Raw genomic sequence first — 6608 nt, 5'->3', positions numbered from 1 at the left:
TCGTTGATCTTCATCAGCTTATCATGTACAGATGTTACCACCTCTTTAGGAGTCTTGTTGAACCCAATTACATTAGATGGGTTGTTATCACCACGGCCCATTGAATGTATGTGGATGAGGCATAAAAATAAGAATCCTTAGATTGAGTTGGCGTAGCAGGAGTCTCCTTAGCGTTGCCTGGATAGTTCATCTTAACAGTCTTTCTAACAACTTTGTCAATGGTTCATCTTAATAGATTGACGGTGCTCAACAAAGGCTTCTTGTGAATGGTTGGTGGTCAACATTGGTGTTGCATAAAAAATTAAAGAAACAACCATACAAACAGTTGCGTAATCTTCTTATGCTGGATAGCATATTGAAAGTGCCCTTCTTGTAAATACTTGCAAACTATCACTGAAAGCAAATTCACAGCCCACACCTTTGAAAAAGGGATAGCTAACCTACAGTGGCTCTGCTCATCTGGTAGGTGCAACTTGTGAACTCCAAATTGAGAGGATGTCATGAGTTCGAAGTCCACAGAGGGTGTCACTTGTGACAAGGTTGAACCCAGAAAAAAAAGTCCTGAAGATTCTTTTATTTTTATTTTTAATGAAACGAAAAAGTATGCCAAAATAAACAAGAAAAGAAGAGGCACTCACCACCATTTTATCTCACCAAAAATAAGAATTTGCGTAAGAACATGAGGAGAAGTACTTGCATTGCTCTCTGAATTGATTAACTATTACAATATTATAGTCAGGTAAACAAAAAAGAACAGAAAAAGGAAAGACCCCTCAAAGAGTGAAAAAATCCCGATAAGCAAAAGAAGATTAAAAAATCATCAATTGAGAGGCAAATTTGCAGGTGGGTTGTCACCAGAAACACTTCAGCATTATAATAATACAATGGAAAAGATAGTTCTCCCTCTCCATAAGATCATTCTCAACCAGATGCTCCAAGTTCAAGTTCCTCGGCAGCAGATCACTGTAATACAAAATTGTAGTGAAGGAAGCCGCTGGCCTGCTTATGAGTGAGACCATGAGCCTGCATAGAGAGCGAACCATCAAGGAGATTATTGCCTGCAACATTAAACCCCACATATTATTACTCTAACAATAACATAAGATACCATCTTCAATTTTCTCCACAAGAAGTCAAGAACCAGGAAGAGAGATTACCATGAGTTGCAGAGCGAAGGAAGAGAGAGAAGAACAGAGGAAAAAGAAACATGGTAATTAGCTTGTTATGCAGATAGGGAGAGATGGTGCGGATGTAGAGAGAGAGAGAGAGGAATGTTAAGTGTTCCTTCGGAGGTTCCAAACTAACCACCAAACCTTCAACGGCTGTTCAGAGTCCAGACCAGTCGGTCTAGGAGTTTTTAGGTGGGCTCTACTTTTGCATGTGCCCTTGCTAGAAATATTTTACTCGGTACAGGTTTCCTAGGAAATGGCGCCACCAACCGAGACTTAAGGATATCAATGGGCCGGGTTTGGTTCGAATATCTAACAAATTGATCTTTTTCTCAAGTTTATTAGCACATCCATGATCTATGTGCTCGATTAAACGGGTAGGATTACCAAACCTGACCCAACCTGGTTTTAGTAGATCCATAGGTTTTGGTCGAGTCCAAAATATAAACTCGTGAAAAAAACTAAGTAGTCTTGGATATTATAAATGAAGATTCGAACTTGTTTTGGGCCCAACCCGCATTTTATACTCGACTCAAATGGTCACACATGATGTAAAACTGAACCGACCCAAACCGATTATGTACCCAAGCTTGTTTTATACATGAGCCAACCCAAATCAAACCTGTTGAAATCCAACCCACTATTAAAACCTGAATCCGTTTTTAGAAGTTTTGGATTTTAGAAATTATATTGGAGAAGGAAACCTTTGTTTACTGAGATTCCCCCCAAGCCTACCATTTGTTTCTAAAAAAAAAATATTACATTTTTTTTTTTCATATTGAGATCCCAGCTAAAACCTGAACCCGTTAATCCATATGGTTCTATATTTTTCAATCGAACCCGAACTGTAATTAAAATGGGTTGGCTATGGGTCTAAGTCTTCGATCTGATTAAGAAGCAGGTCCATTAAAAATTCGATCCAATTATACCCGACCTAATACTTACTTGAACTCGTTAACCTATATGGTTCCACAATTTCCAGTTGCACCAGGGCTTGGACCTGAATTAGATTGGGTCAGGTTTGAGTGTATCATTTAAACCCAACTCAGAGTTGGATCTGATAAGAACCAATCCAAACCCGACCTAGTTACACCCTAGGTAGGATTTGGTTTCAGAGGCTTTTGATGCTGTGGACTATTCGTCCATGACAACTTGTCTCGTTCTGAACGAGTTTGTCCAGAACGAATTGTTCCACATTTCACGCTGAACATGGAGCCCATGCAGAATGGGAAGCAATCTTCCCAATCAATGTTTTACATCCGAATCCAAACCCGAACAATTCATTGATTTCTAAATCCGACTACATGAGTATCGATAATACATACATTCGCGCTGAATCTAACCCATAAAGATCCCTACTTCAAGCTGTCAACGATTGGATCCAACTTGATATGATAGTTCTGGATCTGGATCTCATCGGTCCTGGCTTAGGCAGGAACAGATCTGGGTCTGGGTTTGGAAGTAAGACCAAGACCTAAGTAAAATCTCTATTTTTTGAATATTTTTACATGTAAAATTTCTGGTTCACAATCGGATTTTAGATCAGACATGTTTCGGGTTTATAAGCATCCAAACAAGAATGGACTCCATCGGTTGCCTGGATTTTGTGGGTCTCAGCTGATTAGCACATAGGATTTACTTTAGGACTCCCAGAACCTAATGCTATCAGGGTCAGTATCGGGTCTGGTCATTTATAACCTGACCCAGTGACAGCCATATATATATACTTTATAGTAACTCTAGCTTTCCTTGGATTAAGGATTTGAAAGGTATGAAGGGTCAGGTTCATCTGAATGAAATCATTTGAGATCCGGTTCCTGACCTGATTAGAACGTGTACTGTAGGAGTATAGAGTGGTTGGATTTAGGTTGGATGTAGTATTACTGAATACCTACATAATCTGATCCATTTTCTCATTGAACAAAAGGTACAAAATCAATTTAGATTGATTTTTGGATAAAGTACCATGTGAAATCTTGGGTTTCTTTCCTCTCCCTCTATCTCTATACCATATTGACAGCGTTTACATCAATTTTCTTGTGTACTAGTTGATATCGTATTCAGATAAGGGAGGTTGGAAAAGCTTGTAGAAACAAATTAACCAGATTTAACTATTTATTTGGATTTATTTACCCAGATCCAACCCATTTAGTACATGGCCTACTGATATCCCTCCATACCCAAATCTTTTCCCATTCCTCGCACGAATATACATGATTGTGTTTTTGATATTTTAAGCAAGTTTATGTTCATAAATAAATAGAGAAAATCATATTTAGGGCCCAACCTTTTGCCACTAATTTTAAAAATGGACCTCAAATTTCTAAAAATTTTAGATGTCGACGACTGTTTTTTTGAAAACTGCCAAACAAAGGCCTACACTTATTGTTGTCCTTTAACAAAGGTTAAATCGTAAGGCAATTATAAAAATAGCCTCATCATTAAGAGTTCGAACTGTTAGTTTTTTTTTCTTTGAGGATGAATGAGTATTTTTCAATTTTCAAGGGACAATACAGAAAATAAAAAAGAATTCATATTTTCGAGATAACGGATGTTGACCTGAGCCCCCCATTCGACTGTTTTTAGGAAAAGCATGCCATATTTGAAATTTCAGAAAAGTGAAGCCATTTTTAGAATTATGACGAAAATTTGGCCCTTAAATGGAATTTTCCTTAACAAATATGAGAAATCCATCTAGTCGTGCTGCTTAAAATACAACTTTTATTTCCATCTGATAAGTTTCGCACAGTATGTGAACATTGAAAGCTCCCTGTAAAACGGATCCCATCACAAGGGGAAAAGCCCGTTTCTTACCAAACATGGTAGTTTGACATGGTGGGAAAATGGTGCCCTATCCATAGTGACAAAAGTTTTTCTTGGCAATTTCTCGTTTTTCAAAAACTTGCGAGAAATTAAAAAAATGCCATAAATCTTGCATTTTTTTCGGCAAAATCTCAGCAATAAAAATTTAATTTAAAAGTATATAAAATATTTTTTATAAGAAAATATTAATAAAAATTATTTGAAAATAAAAATATAGTTTTTTTTCATGATAAATAGCCGTTTAAAACATAAATATCACATTTAAATCACGGTATTTATGTTTTTTCATAAATCTCGCGATATTTTGAAAATCTCACGAGAATTTGCCCTTTTAAACTTCCAGGCAATTTCTCGCGATATTTGTCACACTGGCCCTATCTTATGATACACCTAAAATTCATGGAAGCCATGTTGACTACAGTGCGGCAAGCAGTCATGCACCAATAAGTCCTCACGTCCAAGCCCATGCTTGTTAAGAAAGAATAATTAACATATATAAGAACAAGTTTCTTGACAAAGGGTTTGGTGAAAGGAAATAGGATCACATGGGCTATGTGCTTATGTAATGTGGACCAATATGGATCTTTATCTCTTTTTTTATGGTGGTCATTGTTTGGCACTAAATTACAATATTTTTTTTTCAAGCATGTGCCCATGATTTTCATATGATATGAAGATTTAGTTTTTATATAAAAAAAATTTCCACTTCCAAAGTGTCCTAATTAGGGGGAATTTGTTACACCCCCACTCAAGCCTTGCTACTTTCCCTTCTTCAAACGGGGACTTCAGAAGGAAACTGTTTCCCTTATGTGAGGAGGTGTGATTTCATTTTGATAAGAAAGTCAAGAGCGATTATGCTGCCACCTTTTTTGTTAGGTCACAGTTAGGACCATCCAAAAATCGTAGTTTTAGATGTTTTATGCCAAGATTTGAATCATTAGATTGAAAACATGTTTTTGATTATGCATCTTTATGCTCAGATATATATTCTAAAGAGGTAAAAAAATCAATGGTTGATACTGCACTAAATTTTGATGATAAAATATTTACTTTTTTACATCAAACCAATTCAAAACAAAGCTTTATTATTAATAAAAAAAAACAATGGTAAACACATTTAATGGTTCAGATCAAGCATAAAACACCTGAAGTTATAATTTTTGGAGGGTCATAACGGTGGCCTAACAAAAAAAAGTAGCAGCATAGTCCCCATTCTCATGCGAGTCTCACCACATCTTTCTCATGAAGATGTCACTCTTCTTAGGAACGATGTCCTCTTTCCCAGCCAGGATCAGGTGCCATCACATGGCACACTTTGAGTGTGCCTTGCACCTGGCTGCCGTCCATCTCTTTTGTGCATCAGGTCCAGCAGCACACCTCAAAGTGTGCCATCCTTATCCTGGCTCCCTCTTTCCTATGGCAAGACTTAGGGTGTGCGTTAGTCTTGAAGAATCAAAGGATATTCTTGAAATTTTATTAGAATACATTTAGAATCCAATGAACTCTGTGATATTTTTCAAAAAGTCAGGATTTTTAACGTGCACTTTGTCATGAAAGAGACTTTCCCTCTACGGGAGTGAAACAAACAGGTTCTTAACTTGAATTTTCCTTCCTATGAAAAGCATAAGATATGTCTTGTCCTCTTAAACATAGCTGAACTCCACTTTGGGTAGGCCAAGGTCTGGGTCAGGACCCAGATGCGTAAAACCAGCGTTGTTAATTTTCTCAAGGATTTGTCACATTAATTCATACCTATGTCACAAATATCATCAGCATTTTGAAAAATATTGCAATTGAAAGTTGAAAAAAAAGAAAATTGTTAGGCATTAGCTATCATGCCATGAGAGACCAATTAAATTCACAAATCGAATTTCTAGGAACCAAAAGGTTCTCTTATCATTAGCAAGGTCTTCCACTCCCCAGTGAACGTTTTCAAGCGTGTTAGGAAAAACAGTGGAGTAATTTCAGCAGCCTTATACTTTCAGTGAGAAAGTTTGATTTGCATTGGCAGGTCACCCCATCTGTCCATCATTTGGGTAGCTAATGTTCTCAAGTTTTTGCTTATTTTTCTTCTCTGACTAATCTCGTTCCATTCTTTTGTCGTTTTGGGATGCTCCTGCGTGAGAGTTTTTTTTTATTTGTTATTGGTTCATTTCTCATGGCTATGGTGTGTTTGGGTGTGTCAACTTATTTAGATAAATGGGATAAGATGGGATATTGCATTGTGGACCAAAGCACATATATATCCCTTATCTTTGGATAAGCAGGTGCACCGGAACACCTCCTTATTGGGAAGTTCTGTTTATTTGTTTATTTATTTTGACAAAGGTGGAGAGAAGTTTCGTATTGAATCATTAGTTATGGTTACTAGGACAAGAAGTACTTATTTCCAAACAAAATCAGTTTATGGTGACAATTTGGCAGTCATTCAGCACACTCTTATCCTCTTTTGAGATTTGAGACTACACGAACGATTCTTCTATGCAGTAACTTTTATTATTCATGAGCTTTCCTTTTAACCAGTGTTCCACGTGATCTATTTGTCCTTTCCCCTCCTAATATGAATTTGCAAGTTCTTCGGGTATATTTGTCATTCGAGTCCAGACTATGGTTTGT

At 36.9% G+C, this 6608-nt stretch overlaps 1 long non-coding RNA gene across 1 annotated transcript; it reads right to left on the bottom strand.

The window, feature by feature from the left end:
• Positions 1 to 680: 680 nt before the first annotated feature.
• On the bottom strand, positions 681 to 1423 carry LOC149838559 (uncharacterized). The gene is made up of 2 exons (XR_016432195.1): positions 1158 to 1423; positions 681 to 1058 (listed from the first exon to the last, which is right to left on the bottom strand). It is a non-coding gene; the product is annotated as an uncharacterized LOC149838559 (long non-coding RNA).
• Between the last annotated feature and the right edge of the window lie 5185 nt (positions 1424 to 6608).

This window comes from Nuphar pumila, chromosome 5, assembly GCF_984573655.1.
Source record: "Nuphar pumila chromosome 5, dmNupPumi1.hap1.1, whole genome shotgun sequence".
Classification (NCBI taxonomy): domain Eukaryota; kingdom Viridiplantae; phylum Streptophyta; class Magnoliopsida; order Nymphaeales; family Nymphaeaceae; genus Nuphar; species Nuphar pumila.
The sequence above is the reverse complement of the archived record's forward strand: the minus strand, read 5'-3'. Positions and strand labels throughout refer to the sequence as shown.